The sequence below is a fragment of the Vigna unguiculata genome, chromosome 10, assembly GCF_037176805.1.
Source record: "Vigna unguiculata cultivar grain cowpea cultivar isolate G323 ecotype 2 chromosome 10, ASM3717680v1, whole genome shotgun sequence".
NCBI classification, from domain to species: Eukaryota; Viridiplantae; Streptophyta; class Magnoliopsida; order Fabales; family Fabaceae; genus Vigna; species Vigna unguiculata.
In genome coordinates this window covers 6,859,235-6,880,898 of record NC_140801.1, presented here as the reverse complement: position 1 = coordinate 6,880,898, position 21,664 = coordinate 6,859,235, and the positions used below count along the sequence as shown (strand labels likewise).

At 31.5% G+C, this 21,664-nt stretch overlaps 1 pseudogene across 1 annotated transcript; it reads right to left on the bottom strand.

Annotated features, from left to right (window-relative positions):
• Nucleotides 1–7,639: 7,639 nt before the first annotated feature.
• LOC114166656 (beta-amyrin 11-oxidase-like) lies at nt 7,640–16,932 on the bottom strand (annotated as a pseudogene). Its single transcript, XR_014985273.1, has 7 exons — nt 16,689–16,932; nt 15,368–15,854; nt 10,659–10,925; nt 8,318–8,407; nt 8,075–8,153; nt 7,864–7,970; nt 7,640–7,765 (listed from the first exon to the last, which is right to left on the bottom strand). The product of XR_014985273.1 is annotated as a beta-amyrin 11-oxidase-like (transcript).
• Between the last annotated feature and the right edge of the window lie 4,732 nt (nt 16,933–21,664).

Sequence of the window (21,664 nt, the reverse complement as noted above, 5' to 3'; positions counted from 1 at the left end):
AGTGGCGCATAGTGTTTCATAATCTTCGCCTGTATGGAGGTAGAGGAGAAGGAAGGAACATTAGTCATACTTGTGGTGCATGAGTTTGAAGACGTATTTCCGGATGAAGTACCAGGGTTGCCTCCCAATAGAGAGGTGGAGTTCTCTATTGATCTGGTACTAGGAATAGGTCCGGTGTCGATGGCCCCATATCGCATGGCTCCGGCAGAGTTGTTGGAACTCAAGAAACAGATAGAGGAGCTGATGGAGAAGCAGTTTATCTGACCCAACACTTCGCCTTGGGGAGCACCAGTGCTGTTGGTGAAGAAGAAGGATGGGAGTTCACGCTTGTGTATGGACTACAAGAAACTGAACAAAATGACGATCAAGAACAAGTACCCGCTCCCAAGAATTGACGACTTGATGGATCAGTTGTATGGGTCATCAGTATTCTCGAAGATAGTTCTACGATCGGGTTACCATCAGATCTTAGTAAAGGCTGATGATGTACAGAAGACGGCCTTCAGGTCCAGATATGGCCACTATGAGTATGTGGTTATGCCTTTTGGTGTGACCAATGCTCTAGTGGTGTTTATGGACTACATGAACAGGATTTTCCAGCCATTCTTAGATAAGTTCGTCGTAGTCTTTATAGACAATATACTTATCTATTCCAGGACTCAGGAGGAGCATGCAGAACACCTGAGGTTGGTGCTTGGTGTTTTGAGGGAGAAGCAATTGTATGCCAAGTTGTCCAAGTGTGAATTCTAGGTGGAAGAGGTTCAGTTTTTAGGGCATGTGATATCCGCTCAAGGGATAGCGGTGGATCCAACAAAGGTGGATGCAGTGGTTAAATGGGAAAGTCCCAAGTCAGCAACTGAGATCAGAAGCTTTGTGGGGTTAGTTGGCTACTATAGGAGATTCATAGAGGGATTCTCCAAGATAGTGGCGCCCCTGACACAACTCACTCGGAAAGATCAACCCTTCACTTGGACAGATAAGTGTGAGGAGAGCTTTCAAGAGCTGAAGCGGAGGTTTACCAGTGCTCTGATACTAGTGATCCTTGATGTAGGGAAGCCTTTTGAGGTCTATTGTGACGCATCCCATCTGAGGATTGGCTGTGTGTTGATGCAGGAAAAGAAGGCGGTGGCCTATGCCTCAAGGCAACTTAAAGTTCATGAGAGAAACTACCCCACTCATGACTTGGAGTTGGCAGCTATTGTGTTTGCCTTGAAGATTTGGAGGCACTATCTCTATGGTGCTCAGTTTCGTGTGTTTAGTGACCACAAAAGCCTCAAGTATCTGTTTAAACAAAAGGAGCTGAACATGAGGCAAAGGAGATGGATGGAGTTCCTGAAGGACTATGATTTTGAACTGCTATATCATCCGGGGAAAGCGAATGTAGTGGCTGATGCATTGAGTAGGAAGACTATAGATGCTGCACACCTCATGATCAAAGAGGTGGGACTGCTAGAGAAATGAAGTTGCAGGTGGAGTTGGGGTCCGAGTCCATTCGGTGTAGTACCTTAACTATATTTAATGATTTCTTGGATTCAGTTAGGGAGAGGCAACTATTGGATGCCAACTTGAACTGGGTACGAGAACAACTTGGGACATATGAGGCAAAGGATTTTGCTTTGGGTAATGATGGCATACTACAGTTCCAGAGTTGAGTGTGTATACCTGATGATGCTGAGGTAAAATATTTAATCCTTGAGGAAAGGCATAAGAGTCGTCTTAGCTTGCATCCTGGCATGACTAAGATGTACCAGGATCTCAAGAAATCTTTCTGGTGGCAGGGAATGAAGAAGGATGTCGTACAATTCGTATCCGCTTGTTTGACATGTCAAAAGGTGAAGGTGGAGCATCAAAGACCCGGTGGGAATCTACAGCCCTTGGAGATACTAGTGTGGAAATGGGACAGCATCTCCATGGATTTTGTGACCCATTTGCCACGGATTTTTAGGGGGCATGATACAATCTGGGTTATAGTGGACCAATTGACTAAGAGTGCTCACTTCTTAGCGATGAACTTGAGGATGTCCATGGCAAAGTTGACCCAACTGTACATTAAGGAAATTGTAAGACTACATGGAGTACCTTCAAGCATTGTATCAGACAGGGATCCCCGGTTTACGTCACGGTTTTGGCAAATCTTACAGGATGCTTTGGGAACCAAGTTGACCATAAGTTAAGCCTACCACCCTCAAACAGATGGTCAGTCTGAGAGGACGATTCAGTCACTGGAGGACTTATTGCGGACATGCATTTTAGACCACCTGGGTGCTTGGGATGAAGTATTGCCTTTGATAGAGTTCACCTACAACAACAGCTTTCACACGAGCATTGGCATGGTGCCATATGAGGCTCTTTATGGCAGGAAGTGTAGGACTCCCCTATGTTGGTATCAGGATGGGGAAGTAGTACTTGTGGGACCAGAGTTGTTGGAGCAGACTACTGAGAAGGTGAGGATGGTGAGAGACAGAATGCAGGCTTCTTAGAGTAGACAGAAGGCCTATGCGGATCGCAGGAGGAGACTCTTGGAGTTCGCGGTCGGCGATCATGTGTTCTTGAGGGTGACCCGGACCACTGGTGTGGGAAGGGCTCTTCGCTCAAGGAAGCTCTCTCCTAAGTTCCTTGGCTCCTATCAGATCACGAGGAGGATTGGGCCTATGGCTTATGAGATAGCTTTACCCCCTTAGTTAGCAAATCTTCATCCGGTGTTTCATGTGTCTCAGCTAAGGAAGTACGTGTTTGATCCAGCTCATGTGTTAGAAGCTGAGGATATACAGATCGGAGAGGATCTTACTGTGGAAGTACCCCCCATCGCTTTAGAAGATAACAAAGTTGAGGAACGCCGAGGAAAGACAGTCAGCCTTGTTAAAGTCATCTGGGATCGGAGGACAGGTGACTCGACTTGGGAGTTAGAGGAGGACATGAAAAAATCACATCCGCATCTTTTTGCCCGGTAAGTTTTCATTTTTGAGGTCAAAATTTTTTCTTATTGGGGAGAATGTAAGGCCCATTAAATTCGTTATTTCTTTTCTGCCTAAATTAAAAAGGTTATCCCAAACTAATGGGCCAAAGGGCTGGCCCAAAGTGGAAAACCAGACCTAATGTGCCCTAACCCTAATCATTATGCTCATTTTTGTAAAATAGAACTCCTTGCCTCCTTGAGCAGTCGCACTTTCTACTAGGGTTTTGCGTCCTCTTTCTCGTCAAGCTATAAGGACTCCATTGAATCAAGTAAGTTAGCCTCTCAACTATTTCCTCCTATCCTATCCTTATTGTCTTGATCTCAACCGAAGTTCCTTGCTAATAATCCAGTTTCCCCTTTGTTTCGCGTACCTACAGTTCACGGAGCTAATCTTGGAGCTGCTGTGCTTGCTAGTTGTTGGTTTACGAGTCTTGTGCTAGCTTGTTTCCAGGTAAGGGAAGCTAGAACCCTCTTGTTTGGTGTGGTGGCTGTTGTTTTGCTTGTATTTCGTGATGTTTGAGCTTATATGTTGCTATGGATGTATGGTATGGTTGGAAATATTGTTTGGATATGGAAATGTGACTGTACAGGGAAACAATGGCGAGAAACGCGTGTTCTCGCCCAAGCGGGCCTGTCTCACCCAGGCGAGATTTGCAGAACAGGCCAGATTCACACTCGAGCTCTCGCTCAGGCGGAAAGCTCTCGTTTGAGAGAGACATCTGCTCAGGCGAGAGGGGCTCGCCTAAGCGAGAACGCATGAGGACTTTGGCTCGTCGCTGCAGTTTTCAGCCCAAGCGAGGGACCTTGTTTTTGAGCGAGGAGACAACTCGCTCAGGCGAGGAGGGGCTCGCCTAAGCGAGAATTTGTGTTCCATCAACCCTCACTGTTGGCCATCTCGCCCAAGCGAGGACCTGTCGCCTGATCTTTCGCCTGAGCGAGGGTTCCTGGCCTGAGCGAGGCTGATGCTTGAGTTGGTGCGATGTTTGTTGTGTTATATATATATTGATTGGTGATCTACTACAAAATTTCATTACCATGTTAAGAGCATGAATGAGTTATGTATGCAAGAACTGTGTGATCCTTGGTTTGAAAATGATGGGTTGGATATGATCTTGGTTGTGATCTAATCGAGATGGTTGGTAACAAAGTGGTTTGGCATTGATATGAGATGGAGTTCCATATTCATGGTTTGAGAATAATGGGTTGGTATTGATTCACTGGGAATATGAAAGAGATGAATTATGAGGCACTGGTATGTGATATATGTGTGTGTGTGTATATATATATATATATATATATATATATATATATATATATATATATATATATATATATATATATATGTATGTATGTTCTTACTTAAGCCTTCTTGATTGATTGAGTATGATTGGTCTGTGTCAGTGCGTAATTCCTTGGAATCTCTAGGTGAGATTTTCAGGGTCGTGCTTCAGTGGTCGGGACGTAATTCCATGGCCCTTGTTAGTGGGTGTCCATGGTGGTGCCCCATCTATATAACTTGGTAAGGATTCAAGGTAAGGATTGCATCCTGACACTCTAAGGAGTTAGTTAGTCTCACTTAGAGCGGACTGACTCTTGTGGTGAGAGTAGCAGGAGGCCTGAAACTCATTAAGGGCTAACCTTGTGTGTGAGGGAATTGATTCATTGTAACACTTGTAACACATAGCTCGGGGGTGAGCGGCTCGGGGGTGAGCAGAGGTATCCACCACAAGTGCAAGCATCCGCTGAATCCGACCAGGTTATATGTATCCGGATGAGTCGAGTCAGGTCTTAGTGTATTGTTTTGGAAGGTCATAACATGCTTGGGTGATGTATGTATAATTGATTGTGAAAGTATATCTGATTGCATGATAAAACCACTTTTGGCTCTAGCTTACCCTTCTGTTATTGTTGTGTGTTCTGCTGTGTGGTACTCTCTTTTGCAATGATCATCAACTTGTTGATGTGAGCATATGCGAGGAACACCCGTGGTCAACAGGGAGGTGATGGTTCCGTTGCTTAGCCTTTGGATTGACTTCTGCTTTGGGCTTTTCATTTAGGGCTAAGGCCCCTGTATTGCTTTCTCTGGGAATTTGTTTAAGTCATTATCACTCTCTTACTTTACTTTGTACCTGGCATCGTGGTGTGCCTCTTTTATTCGTCCTTTAAGTAATTGGGATAATTGTAGGAGTGACGTTATACTCTATTATTCTCGCTTCTTATATTATACTGTGTGACATATCCTTTATTTAGTTTTATTCAATAAATGGGGTGTTACATTTAATCTTTACCGTTTTTTACAAATGATGTTAAAATTAGTGTTACATGTCAATCTGTGAATTTTATGTATTTAATATTGTTTGAAAAATAATTAGATAAATCAAATTGAATTATTTTTAAAAAAAAAGACAATTTTTTTTTTGAAGAACCAATTTAACATTTTTGAGAAAAATAAAGATCAAAAGAGTAATTTGGTCAATAATTTAGGTTGCGTGAATTAAGTATTCTTTAGGTAAATGTTTCTATTTTGTTTTGAAGAGAACTTTTTACTCCCCTCACATTTTCTGATTTTGTCTAAACCCTTAAACGATTAATAAGCCTCTCTTCGTACTTAGTTAAAGGATCGTATGATGAGAAATAGAGTATATACTAAGATTGAACACACTATGCAATAAAATGAAACACACTAGTTTTCAGACAACGCAGTAACCTATCATGATAAAATGAAGGAAACACCTTATGATTATGCATAAAATTTAACGTTGTGAATCACAAATAAGCAACCTAAACCTGATTTTACTTGGCATAAACAACCTTTTTAACCAATGATTAGGTAACCCCAGAATCTGAACAAACATTTACAGTTAAAGATAAAATAAAACTCGAAAATTAGAAATAAAATTTATATCTTTAAACAATACTATAACATATTTTCACCGGTAAAAAATATTATAAATAAATAAAGAATAAAACATTTAGAATATTTCAACTCATTTCCACTCTGTAAGACTTTCAGATATTGAATTTATGAATTTTTCTTCTTGTATGGTATTTAACTTTGTTATCTTCACCTAACGTGAAACTTATAAGACTCATACTTAAGTTATTCTCTACAATCTCCTTTCAAGAGTGAATATTTCTCATATGGTATATTTTTCTTATGATGACCAACTATATTTTCCTTGTGATTTTGTTATAGCGATTTAAGTGGTCACCATGAGGAATCATCAACACTAATATCAAAATGCGTTTTTTGTTTTTTTCTTTTATATAGAAGATCATTATTAAGGTGAGGTTATATATATGTGACACAAATTAATATATAAGGTATTTGACACAATTTTTAATAAAAAATCTCAAACATTAAGTTTATAGGTATTTTCTTTTATATGATATTTAATTTTATTATTTTTATTCAATGTGAGACTTAGACTCACAATTGAATTATTTTCAATATACAAATACATTCCAGATATATAATAATAAACTTTTTGTTCTTCTTCTACACAAGTAGACACACTCACTCTTACAAATTTCTTATTCTTCTTATTGAACAAAAGGGTATAGTGTAAACACAAAAGTAAACCCAAAACAACACATAGCAATTTTGATTATGCTCGATTAGGTTATTTAGAGAGCTTTATGAGCTTAGCTAAGTCTTTTGGCTGAGAGAATGGGAAGACAGCTTCAGGACCTTCTGGACTTGTTTCCTCCAACCTATAAAAAGTGAAAAATAATAAAATAATAAAGAAAAATTTCTGACTATTGAGATATATATACTATCAAAAGGAATCTTTTTGTAAATAACTTTTTTAATTTTATATTTTATGTGATTTTTTTTGGAATTACATTACTTTTACTTTTTAATTGATTATGTATTTAAATTTAATATTTGTAAACTAAAATGATTATTTTACCGTTCTATTTTTTAAAATGTTTGTTTATTTAAATTTAACTGTTTTTTAAATTAAATTAATTATTTACAATAAAAAAAGGAGAAACATTAATTAGAAAGTAGGTTTCCATTGACTTATAAATTATGCTTTCATTAATAGTTATTGAAGAGTGCATGGTATAAATCTAAGATAAAATCATGGAAGATGTTTTTTTTAGAGTTTAGGATTTAGTGGAAGATATTATCTATGGTAAATAACAAAAAGAACTCCTTAAACCAATTTTTATTATATAATATATTATTAGGAACACCTTTTTATTTGGCTAATTAAGAAAAACTTTTAAGAAAGAGAAATTAATAATTAAGAAAAATTATTTTTTTTCCTAATGTAATTTATAAAAGTTCCTTTTTATATATCTTTTGAACATTATTTTTTTTAATTTATACACAAACTAATTTGATCTTATAAATATTTTTTATTCTCTCTTCTTAAAAATAGGTTTTCACCTTCTGTGACTTTTCTCTTTTCTCTACGTGATATTTTTATACTTCTAGTTTCATGGTGACTTGGTGACTAAGATATCTTTTATTTTCTTTTTTTCTGGTGTTTTTATTTGAATAGAAACGTATCACATATTTTTACTGTTGTGACCCTTTTTTAATCTTTTTTTCTCTTTTGTCAATCCCATTATATACTTATTATCGCTCCTTTAATTAAATAAACGTGAAAAATATACCTATTACCTCACCATAAATAATCTTAAATAAAAGAAATAACAAGAAAATAATACTTACTTGTAATTTAGTAGAAAATAGTGTAAAAATATGGAAATTTCGTATTTGAAAATGTTATTTCCAGGACAAAGCCTAGATCCTGCTCCAAAAGGAAGGAAGGTTGCTGCCCTAACATTGTTTACCTACATAGAATAATAACACACAAATTAATAGAATTATTTTATAAAATTATTTATTCAAAATCACCAAAAAATGTTTGACATAATTAATCATATATTACATCCCATCTTGATGGATTAAATTCTTCTGGATTTGGATAATATTTAGGATTCATATGAACAGCTCTTAACCAAACTAGAACTCTCCACCCTTTTGGTATAATATAACCTGAAAATATTTAGAAATGCTTTATAAAGATTTTATTATCATTTAATAAAAAATAAAATTGAAACCAATCTTTTTTAACATGTTTGAAATAAATATGAACGAACCATTGATATTAACGTCTTTAGTTGCCTCACGAAAAAGAGAAAATGCAATATTGGTACGACGTAACATTTCATCAATTACCTGCATGCAATTATTCACAAAATTCACCATCTTCTCATTTGTTTTCATATTTTTCAATAAATAAACAAGAAGAAAATAAAAAATAAAGTTATTTTGAATTAAAATGAATTGATTTTTTAGACATAAAGTTTATTTTCGTAATATACTGATACGTATATACTTACCTGGGAAAGATAAAGCATTTTCTTAAATTCCGTACGACTTCATTGTTTTTGAGACGAAGGTCTTGCCTTCACAATTTCTTCTTGCTCTTTCTGCATCAAAACCATTTATCAGAACTCCATTTTTATGCACAGTCTCGCGTCAAATTTTGTTAATTAACAAAGGTAATTAATTTTTTTTACCAAAACTAAATAATTAAATTCTTAACAAAATTAATAACTATTATAAATTTTTTTTTCATCCTAAAAATAAATTATAATATATTTTATTTATGCATTTTATGAAAGTCAAGTAAAATATTTATTTGCAACTACATGAGAGTTATATTATAGTCTAATATAAAATTTTGGTTGTCATGTGGAAAATACTCAACATGCCATTTGCTAGGTATGATATTTCCTATGACTTTCACAAAGTGTAAATACTAAATATTTTATAATAGTTTAATAACAAAAAAAACATATTTAATTCAATTAATATATACTTTACATAAATAAGATACATATAAAAAATTGTATTATGATAATATATTTGTACTTAATTTATTATTTGAATTTGAGTTTTTTTTTTCTCAGATAAATTTTCTACTAATCAAGCCTAACTAAAGGAATTTAACTGTAATTTTTAAACCATGTACTATGTGGTTGTTTCCACGCATGAGTTTATTATTAAATGTTTCTTTTTGGAGAGAAAGAACATTTTCTTAAAATATACTTATTTGTATAAAATAAATGGATTTTAAATATCACTGTCAAAACAATATATATATAGCCCAATATTTTAATTTGGGTCTTGTTTTAGAATGATGTATTATTTATTTTTGTTAGGTCTATCTTTAAATTCCACCAAATACAAGGCAAGTTTTATTCATACGCTCCAGCAACACTTATTAACTATATTTAAAGCTTATAAAAATACTAATTTTTCATTCATGCATTGGTTAACAGTTTTTTTTTCTTTTTTTTTTTAAATATGGATTACTCATTGCACATGATTTATGTAAAATTATATGACATAAATAATGGTCCAAAAAAATAATCTTTCAGTGTTTATGAAAGTCTATTTAAAATGAAGATGTGTTAAATGTAGCTGCCATAAATATGATCATAGTTATGTTTGACAAAAAATAACTTGATGAATGTTCAGTAAATCTATTAGTTAAAGTTAAGTGTTTGGTAAATTAATTAATTAAAGTAGTAGATGAAGGTAAATAGATATGTATCTGAATTATATTATGTGTCCTTTTCTATATATTGGTTTTAATTATTTTTCAACTCTTACAATATTTTATTAATTGGTACATCATTTTAATTATAATAGTTTGACTTTCGCTTTATATACACTTTACATGTTTTTATTACTATATCAAGGGGAACTATATCTCTTATGCGTATATGTGTTTTGCCCTTTTTTTTTATTGTGGATAATTTAATTTAATTTTAAAAATAATTAAATTTAAATAAATAGTCATTTTAAGATAATTATTTTAATTTAAAAGATAATTAGTGTAAAATTAGTAAAATAATTAGTTAGTTTACAAAATGTTACTTAAAGGATAAAATTGAAAAATAAAATTAAAGTTAAATTAATCTTTATTTGGAAGGCAAAAATAGTAAAATATTTAACTGTTCATAAAAGAGAAAATTGAAAATGAAAAAATTTGTTATAGCAGTATGATGTTATAGCAGTACTAAAAAAAATTCACATTTTCTATCAAATTTATTTTAAATTTTTTTTCAAAAAAATTATTTACGAATTTTGTTATAAAAAATAATTTACAAAAAATTACTATCAATCTTTTGAAAAAATATGTTCTACAAAACATTTTTTACAACAAATTTTATAAGAAATACTTACACTTTTTTTAATAAAAAATAACATCCAAAAAAAATTATCTATCAATTAAAATTTTTAAAAAAATAACAAAAATGAATTTTGTAAAATTTTATAACAAATTTGCAAAAAAAAAATCACAAAATACTAAAAGTTTTATCAATAAATAGATAAAAAAACTTATAAAAAAATAATAAGAATTTAACAGAGAATTATTGGTAATAGATTACATGTTAATTAACTCACCTTTAAGTGAAATTTAAAAAAATTAACCTATTTTTAACTCAATTCAGTTTGAACCATGATAAATCAGATTCCTAGGATTAATCTCATTTTGGTATTTTTAAGATAAACATAATATATTTAAAATAGTAATACTGTATCATATATATATATATATATATATATATATATATATATATATATATATATATATATATATATATACAACCACGAACTATAATTTTTAAATAAATTTTTTTAAATAAATGATAGTTTTGAGGTTAATACCTTGGCTTTTGCAAACACTTGTGGATGTCTTGTAAGATGTAAAATTGAAGAAGTCAAAGCCATTGCTGTGGTTTCATGACCAGCAAAGAGAAGCATTAACAACATATCTGCAACATCTTCGTCCGTCAATTCCTCATCATTCTCTCCTTTCGCTTCCAAAACAAGTTCAATCAGATCTTTCTTATTTTCTCCCTTCTTTACCATTTTCATCATTGACCTCCGTTCACCCACAATCGATTCAATGGCCTTCAACAACTTCTTTAGTACCTAAAACCATACCATAAAAAAAAAAAACAAAAACAAAACAAGTAAAGCTCAAATTAGCCTCCATATATCACTACAAAAAAACATCTTATTAGTAACCAATTTTAGTGATTAAAAGTTGTTAGTTACTGAATAATTAAATACCAATTTACAAAGTAAACAATTATTGGTTACTAAAATAGTTATTATTATGAATGAAAAATTATAGTTGGTCATTAAATTAGTTTTTAAAATCAGCGGTTTTGACTACCAAAGTAAATTAGTCACTAAAAATTAGTTACCTAGATTTTGACTGCGAAAATGATTTAGTTAGTAAATTGGTTTCTAATTAATTAGTGATCAATTATAATTTTTTATTTATAATAGTGACTATTTCATTAACCAATCATTTTTAATTTTGTAAATTGGTATCTAAATTGGTTACTATAGTGACTAATAAACTTTTTGTCACTAAAATTAATTACTAATAAAATATTTTTTTAATATATATATATATATATATATATATATATATATATATATATATATATTCTTAAAATAGATTCCTTTTTATGCATGCATTTATATTAACATTAATGTGTCAATTAATTTCAAATCATCTTAAAACTATAAAGTTTTTTCTTTTATAAGAAAAAATATGTTTTTAGTCCCTCAAGTTTGACCAAAATTTGAAAATGTCTCTGGTCGAAACTTGATCACTGTTTGGTTCCTGTACTTTCAAAATAATTGTTTTTAGTCCCTATTTTTGGACGGCATTAAAAATAAAAAATGGCATGTCACGTGTTATTTAATTTTTTTTATAAACAAAAAAACTAGCGTCAGCCGACGCTTTTCGCAAAAACTGAAAAAAAAATGTTTTTGGTTCCTAAAATTTAAACTTAATTTGAAAATAGTTCCTGATTGAAACTTGGTCACTATTTAGTCTCTGCACATGCAAAATCATTATAAAATATAATAATAATACTACTATTAATAATAATAATATTTGTATCACACCTAGCCGATCTCGAGTAGCATACCAATACATATAACCCTTCACCGACACATTGTATCAGCAAAGGCTGGGGGACTGGTGTACCGGACCTGGTCAACTTAAACCATATACATGACAACCCTCAAATACATGCCGGAAACAACCCAAGTACACGACTTGGGCTGGCATGGACTCAGACTCATAACTGAATAAAAGCTAAAGTAACAACAAAGCGGCCAACCTAGGACAGTGTGCGGCCAAGGACGACAACCGACAAGTCTGGAAGTAAACGGATCATACCACCATTGAAGACTTAGTAAAATGGAAGCTCCCACGTTCAATAGGCCTTAAGGGCCTGGATTAGGGCCCAGGCCCACTCACAGCCCAAGCTAGAGCCCAAAGTCAAGGCCCGGCCCACGGGATAACCAGACATCATTAATGCTCTATAAATACGCATGGACCCTACGAATTAAAGGTACGCATTCATTAATCACAGATTTGACCTTTTTAAGAGTTTTGACTCACTTGAGCTTCGAAGTCCCTTCTGCAGGTAACCCCTTCTGGGTCTAATCCGACATGTATTGACCGAGAAGAGGCCAACTGAGGAGATAGCGGACTACATGGGTAAGGTGACTCTTGTGCCTAACTTACCTTGTTTGTTCTCTGCAGGAACAATATTATATAATAAAAATAATATTATTATTATTTAACTGATAATAATAATATTATCATATATTAATAATAATTAATAATATTAATATATCAATAATAATATTAATAATACTATTAATAATTATATATCAGTACTATAATTATATTTTTAATAATATTAATATTAATATTATTATTATATAATCTTATTAATTACTAATATTACTAATATTAAAAAAATATTAATAACAAATAATAATAATATATAATAATAATTATTATTATTATATATTATTAATAATAATATTAATAAATAATAATAATCAACTGTATAATTTAATTATATAATATAATTTCTTAAGTAAATTTATAATCAATTGTTAAAAACTTATACATTGTTATGATATTCTAATTAATACTTTTTTCATATTTATTTTTATCATTGTTATTATTTTAACTGTTATTGTGCTTAATGTTATTGTTATCATAATTGTTATTGTATTTATTAGGGTTAGTTATGTTTTTTTTTTCTCTCTCTATCAAAATTATGTTAAAAAATGTTGTTTTCCATCCCAAACTTAAATATATACCTATTTTATTATTGTATTTGATAAAAGTAATGTAAAACATATATCCCGTAAAATACATTCCAAATATTTACCACGTGACAAATAGAGCTACACAGGAATATAATATAACTTCCACGTGCTTTTGCTAGATAAGATATTTTAAATGACTTTTCGTAAAAGTGCAACAACAAAACATTTATATAGGTAGTTTAAGCACGAAACACAATCTTTCAAAATAATTTAAAAATAAATATGTATAGTCCTTCTAACTTAAATGTATGAAATTTTTTTCAGGTTGACGTTTAAATTATTTATATCATTTAACAAGTTCTAACTCAAATACAATCTAAAAATATTGTTTAATATAAAGAAAAATTGACAGCATTGAGTTAAAATGACTATATCTATTTATTTTTTATGTTTTAGGACTAAAATGTATCAAAATTAAGAAAATGAACGAATTTAATTTCACGTCTAAATTTATCAATTAAAAACATATTTAACGCTTATTATTATTGTGGTTGTCATAGTTTTTGGTGTGATTTTTGTTATGATCGATTACAATCTTATCAATATTACTCTTAAGACACTCAAAAATCCAATTTTGTTGAAATCTTTTATTTTTTAATTAATTTTATTTCTTTTTATTTTAGTGAAATTGAACACTATATGTAATATATTACAAAAAAATATAACAAATAAAAAAAAAAGCATATGCAAATTAATTATTGGATCAAAATGGTAAAGTTTTAAAAATGCATAATGCATATTAATTAATAAAAAAAAGTCAAAATCATAAATATGAAATCGGAAAATAAAATTTATAACAATAACTAGAGTTGTCAATTTAACCCATGGTCCATGGTTCTGGGCCAATAGTAGCCCACTAAGAAAAAGCTTGTCCCTAAAGTCTCCTCTCAAGTGGGTTAGGGTCAGGGTTAAGGTAGATTTGACTTCACTATAAAGACTTTAATTAACTTTTAAAAATAACACCTTCAACTTGGGTCAAAGGTCCAGCTGAATCGTTTCGAATCGAAGGTCAAAACAAGTCGGCATAGGCTGAAGGTTGACACCACTTGACATGGCCCCAGGCTGAAGGTTGTGGCAGACCGACTTAATCCAAAGCACAAGACATGTAGTCTAGGTTGAAGGACGAGACAAGTCATCACAGATTGAAGGATTAGACGAGTTGGGTCGAGCCAAAGATTGAGACGAGCTGAGTAAGGCCAAATGACAAGACAAGTTGATTTGGGCAAAAAAATGAAACAGGATGAGTTCGATTAAAGGTCGAGATGGACAAGCACAAGTAGAAGGTCAAGACAGGTTGACCTTGGTCGAAAATTGAGATGGCCTAACTAGTCTAAGGGTCGAGATAGGCCTCTTTAGGCTAAAGGTCGAGACGGGTCATCCTGGGCCGAAGGTCAAGACATGCGTGTCAAAGACGAAGGTCGAGATGGATTGACCAGAGTTGAAGGTTGAGACGAGCTGACCCGAATCAAAGGTTAAGATGGACCACCCCGAGACGATGGTCGTGAGGGGTTGGTCTAGGCCAAAGGTCGAGATGTGCTAACTAGCATAAGGTCAAGACAGGTCGACCTGGATCGAAGGTGGAGATAGGTTGACCTAGTTCGAGGGTCGAGATAGACCTCTCTAGGCTTAAGGTCGAGACGTGTTTCCTAGACCGAAGGTCAGACACACTTGTCCAAGACGAAGGTTGAGATGGACTGACTCGAGCCGAAGGTTGAGACAGGCTAAGCCAGATCGAAGGTCGAGATGGGCCACCCCGAGACTAAGGTGGTGACCTACTCGTCTAGGCCGAAGGTCGAGATAGGCCAATTGGGGAGAACATCGTGATGAGTTAGCCCAAGCCGAAGCTTGAGACAAATTAACCCACGATGAAGGCCAAGACTGGCGAGCTGAATCGAAGGTCGATTCGAGCTGATGTTTTCATTTTCATACTACTTATTGCTTATATATCCAATAGTATATTTAAAAGCTTAATATTTTTTCATGTTTAAGAAAGGGTCCATGGGTTGATGCTAGTCCGTAGGACTTTTGTGATCATTTTGGTCTTGTGAAGGTTTTTAAATGGGAGACTGTTTTGTCCTATGGGCTTATTTAGCCCTAATCCATGTGAGTCGGAGCGAGCCACATGATAGGGGCCAAATTGACAACTTGACAACTTGAACAATAATAATAATGATTATATGATGAACATGGTGATAAGAGGATGAAAAAGAAAAGAAAGTAACCTTGAGTCCTTGATGGAAAGGAAAACCACGGAAGTTAATGGGAAGAGAATAAATGGGATTGCATTTGGAGAATTGGTGAAACAACTCTGTCAACTTTTCAATGTTGGAATGAATGTGAGAACCCATCAAGATGTGAGCAATGACTTCAAAGGAAATCTTTTCCATCTCTTTGAAAACCTGAACTGGTTGTTCCATTCTGGATAACTCTTCCAGTGAATTAATCACTATCTTTTCCACAATTTCTAGGTTCATGGCCAGCACTTTCTGAACCAAAATTCCAGAACTCACCAACTCTCTTAAACCTTTGTGTTCTGTACTGCACACATTGGTCAAAGCCTTGCTTTTCAACAGTTCACTGGTGGATTTTGGATACCCTTGCTTGAAGTTGTCATCATCATTCAACACTCTCTTGCACATCTCAGGTGTGCAAATGATGATGCTTGGTTTTCCCAGCAAATGAGTTTTGTAGATACCACTTTCTCCATATCTGAAACATAAACTTTAGTATGCTTTTAACTTTCTAAGATACACATAGAAAGAGATAAAAATTATTTTAATGAAAATTATTCATCACTCAAACTCTTTATATATATTTAATATAATGGTTCTACAAGTTAATTATGTTTGGTGGGTCAAAATTATATTGTTAGTAATATATGTAAAGTTTCTCGTAAATAAAAAACTAGCAAGTTGTTTTGAATTCGTTAACTTGTTGCCACACTCAATTATTTAATAAAGGAACGTTGAATTTTTTACTAAAACGTTTACTTGAATTTAGGAAAGTTTAGATTGTCAACTCTCCGACCAAACAATGTATTGGAGAGTACTATTTCATCAGAAGATAAATAAAATATGAAAATCATACTTTTACGAAGCTAAATTCTCATAAACTGAAAACTTTTCTTCTATCAAAAGCTTTCATATAGAATAATATTTCTTAATTAAGAGACTTACTATTGATCTTTACCTCTCTTGTTCTCCTTAATCTATTGATCACCTTATAACATTAAAATAAAATGAAAGATGAAAAAAAAAACTAATGAAATTAATATGTAAAAGTTCCTTGATCCACACATTCCCATTTTATTTTCTTGTATTCTACTCGATGTGAGACTACTCACATAATTCTTGTGGATGGTTTTTTTAAGGAAAAATTACGTAAATAAATTAATTTCAAGTATAACTATCTAAATTGATAAAGCAAAAGAAAATGAAATATGACATTGAAGAAGAGTAAGATTTTATGATATAATGTGCATATGTATATATAGATATAATATGAAAAAGAAAAAGAATGGAAGATAAAAGGAAAGATATGAACTTGGAGACTAAGTTGTTGATGAATGAACCAGGATGACCAGAGTTGAAATCTTTGATGAAGGGAATTATGTTTCCAATAAGAGGCCAACCCATATGACCAGGAGGCAATAAGACATGTTTGTTTCCTAATTTCATATCATAATACCACTCATTCAACTTTCTCACTATTTTCTTTACAAAAATGTAACATGCCAAGAAAGTAGCAACAATCATCCAAACCCAACTTAACTCCATTTTAGAATTATAGTGATCTATGTTGTTGAATTGATGCATCAGTGAATTGCTATACATATAGTTTGTGAAATTAATTGACTTTTGAAATGCTGATAATTAAAATAATTGATTTTGAAAGACTGATAAAAAAGTTTGACTTTGAAATTTGCCATAACGTGCAAGGCAGTGAGTTCACAATTAATTGATATTTGTTTTGTGAGAACTTTTAGATTCTCTTAGAATATATTTATATGTAAAAAAAAACATGTATATTCTTTTATAACATACTCAATAAAATAAATAATCTAGCTCATTTCTATAATGAGGTTTTTTTCTATTTTTTTATAATTCTTTCAAGTAATATTTTAAAACTTGTTTTAAAAAATATAATACTTTGGTCCTATATCAGTAAAAAATGGAAAGAGGGCTATTTTTTTTCCTTGATATGTGAAAAATATTTCATAGTTTATTAATTCACCATTCCTGTTGAAAGTTCATTTATTAGACCATTCTTCCTGGTTGAAAATTTATTTATTAAATTATATTTATTATTGTTAAATATAATATTATCACTTAAATCTTTCATTTTCAGGATTATGTATTTGAAACAAATTGAAATTTATGACCGTGTAAATTGGGATTATTCAATCTGACTACTTTAATTAGTTTTCATGAATAAAATAATTAGTTCTTATATGTAATTTATATCAATTTTATAAATAGATTAAATATTTTAAAAGACTACATCTTTTGAGTTGTTTGATTTCTTAAATAATAGACAAGTAATTTTCATAAGCTTTTGTTTTTCTTTTCATTAGTGTAAAACTAATTATTTATGATGACTTATCATGTCAGTTATAATCCACTCAACATAATAAATGATATAATGACAAAATTATAAATTTGATAAGACTTTCTATCTAGTATCCCATTTAATAGTATAAACCATTAAATGAAACATTCCATAAATAATAATCCAAATACAGAAAATCCAAAAAAAGAAAAACTAGAGTATGCTATTAGAGTTATCCCAACAGTATAACAACGTATAATATGTATACAACTCAAGGGAACTTATAATATCTTGTATGTGAAAAAAGTATGCATATATTTTTCATAATATACTCAATGATAAAACTAATCCAACTAATTTTATTGTAAGATCCAAGAAATTATAACAATTTAAAATTAAATACACAAGGTGGTGGTTTGGGAAAATTATAATAAATTATAAAATATATATTCACGGTGGTTTATTAATTATTGAAATGAAATGATTTATTTTCTTTAAAAATATTAAGATTTGTGTGAAAAGATTTGTTTTATTATAAGATATAAAATGGTTTTCTAAAAGATTTATTTTATTTAAAATATTTATAAAAGATGAGATTTGGAAAATAATTATTCAATTTAAAAGACACTACAAAAAAATTATCATTTAGTGGAGGGTATTTTGGGAAGGTTTTAAAAATCCTCCGCAAATTAATATAGTTTAGGATAATCTTGTAAGTCCTCTAGAATGACAATAATAACAGGGGGTTTAATATTTTTGTAGAGAGGTTTAAGACCTCCTCCGCAAATATTAAAGTTTTCATTTCCCTCCTCTGTTTCATTTTCAGTTTCCCTCTCATCTATCTCTCTAAGCGATTTCGTCTTACGTTTTCATACAAAATAGTTTCACTCACAAATTTTATTTCAGAACCCTAGAAATAGTTCAAGGTTTCCTTACTTCGATCAAAAAGTTTTCAACTGTCCAAGTGGAGTGGTAGGCGGTGAAGGCATGGTGGTGGAAGGTCGTTGAAGTGGTTGGGGTGTTCGACCCTGAAGACGCGTTGGGCTCATGACTTCGGTGTTAGAGTTGTTGGCTCTGACGGGCATTGTAAGGGCGAGAGTGTTGGTTCTGTGAAATAATCTGGTAACTTCACGAAAACCTTATATTTACATAGGTTTATTGATCATCTGAAAGTTTATTGTGGGTAATAATTTGATGGTGATGGATTTTGTGACCGGGGATGTTTTTGCTGCCCATTACTTGTTTGATGAAATTCCTAGGCTAAATAGTGTTTTGGAATTTGATTATCTTTCGAAAGTGTGCTAATCTGTGACCAAAATTTGCATTCCCACCTTTAAATTGAGGGAATGCACTTCACTTTAGCCTTCTCACTATTACATAAGTTTGTCACTTTTAGTTGGTGTCATCATACATTTTAGTTTTGCTTTGTCTTGCTTGATTTAGATTATCTAGAACAAGAAGTGTCTCTGATGTTTTGATTTTAAAAAAAATTGTTGCTTAAGTATCTATAACAGTAGTTATATTGTTATGCTTTATTTGTTAACGGAGGTGTTTTTATTGTAATTACCATATTTTGCTAGAGAGAAAATGCAAGAACATTCAAATTGTTTGAGGTTATCTGTTACAGGATGAAGGAAATAATTTGGCATTAACCTCTTTAAATGCATTGGACTCAACAATTTCACAATGGAAAACATAATTAACCGGAGAATATGAGAAGCCTTCATGGATAAAGCGGTTATTGCTTAATGATAAATTGTTGTGTTCCAAAATCAGGTTGGTATAACTTGGCATGTTATTATGTTGAGTTGGAATTTAAAAGAGAAGAAATTGATCCCTCTTTTACATGTTTGTCCCAAAAATATCACATTCTACATGATTTTCAGTTATTAAGAAGCCTTGTAGCTGATTCCATTGCCTCTGGATAAGATACCTTTTAACACCACTTTTATTATGCTTTACTTTTCTTGAAGGTACAATATGGATTAAACGATTGATTTTTTATTATCTCAGATTGTAACTCTATCTTTCTACTCGCAGGGAAGAGGCAAATGAGTTGTGTCAAAACTAGAGAATAATGAGGACAAGTCACATACTGCTTCAGCTAAGTTTATCATATTTGTAAATTTCCCTCATGATATTGTCTCCGTTTATCATATTTAGTTGATTTTCTTTAGCATATTTTACCATCATGAGGAAACTGATCTTAATTCTGCTGTGTACAAAAAGAAGAGGTACAAATACTTTTACATCTTAATCTTTCTTCATTACAGGATGGTAGAATAAGGAATACAGGAGCTATGCTAATTTGTGACATTCTTCTTAATTTCTCTTTATAGATTGGTATGTAGAATTGGATTTATCATTTTCATTAAAATGGCTAGGTTTTTTTTAGCAGAATATAATTAGTCTGCTATCTTTTTTCCTTGGAAAAATATTATTAAATTCATTCCCAAAGGGAAGTTCAATAACAAAGCTATAAACAAGACTAGTTATTCATGTTTTGAATTATAAGAACACTACTTTTAGCGTAATGTGGTTTCTATTTGCATCATGCTTGAATATAACTTGTATATATTTTTTTCTTTTAACTAGGCCCTTGGTCATTCGAGCAATTCAAGTTCAAGTTCACACATTGACAGAGATAGTGAACATGGTACATCGAATATCAACTAATGTTTTGTCAAATTGTTAATTTTTTTACGGTGTACTATAATATCAATTATAATGACCTATATAATGCAGATATTTCATAGACAATAATTACTGTCATATTTGAAGGTTATTGAACTAGAATTTTGTTGTGGAAAATGACATGCCAGTGAATTTATGCACTTGTTTAAAATTATGATGCATTATAATTACAATTATTTTTTTTATAGGTGATGAACTTTATATATTAGTCTACTGGATTCAAAGCTGCAAGCATTTGGAGCAACAACAAATAGGATTAATGTGAAAGAAGAAAATTTGTTTTCCGAACCAAGTTTTTTATATTTAGAACATTATGTTATTTTTTTTCTCGACATGATGTATTTTCTATTTTTATATTTACATTGTAATTGTCAATATTTTATCAAATCATCAATGAAATTAATTTTAGTTAATTTTTGTGTACTTTATGAATTTTTATATTTTATTTATTTTTTATTATAAAAATAATTTCATTAAATTAATAAATTATAAATGTATGTGAGTGAGTAATTACAAAATAAAGGAGGTTTTAAACTTCTACAAAATAATAGTGATCAATAGAAGAGATTAAAACCCTCCACAAAACAACCTCTGCAATATAACTCGGATACCAGGGGTTGTCAAAAACCTCTGCAAATAATTTGTGACAACTCTAACTATGGAGGTTTGAAAAACCCTCGCAAATTAATTTGCGGAGGGCGAAAACCCCCGCGAATTGAAAAAAAGAAACCTCCACTAAATAATAATTTTTTTGTAGTGAGATATGAGATATTATTAGATATTCAACTAAAAGATTTTATTAGCTGCATTACATAGTGTTGGTAAGAAAAAGATTCTATTAGAGTTGGTCAAGACAACTCTAACTCGACACAAAATAAAATATAAAAATAAAGTTGGTCAAGCTCACTCTAAACAAACACAAATTACATGATAAATAAAATATAACATTAATTATTATATGGATCAAACCGTTATTTTTTTTATTAATATAAGTATTTAGTCAAGTTGACATTGTGTAGAGAAAATAAATAAATAAAATAAAAATATTAATGAAAGAGTGGGTCAAACTCACTCTAAAATGGATGCAAGTTAATCGATGAATAAAAACAGTAATATTAAACATTGTGTGAAGTAGGTTGATGTTAAAAAATAAAATTAATAATAGAATGTGTTAATCCTCCTTAAAAATGATGCAAATTTAAAAATATTAACATTAAACATTGTGTGGGCTAGACCAACACTAAGGGAGTTGTATTTATGATTTAAAAATTAGATGA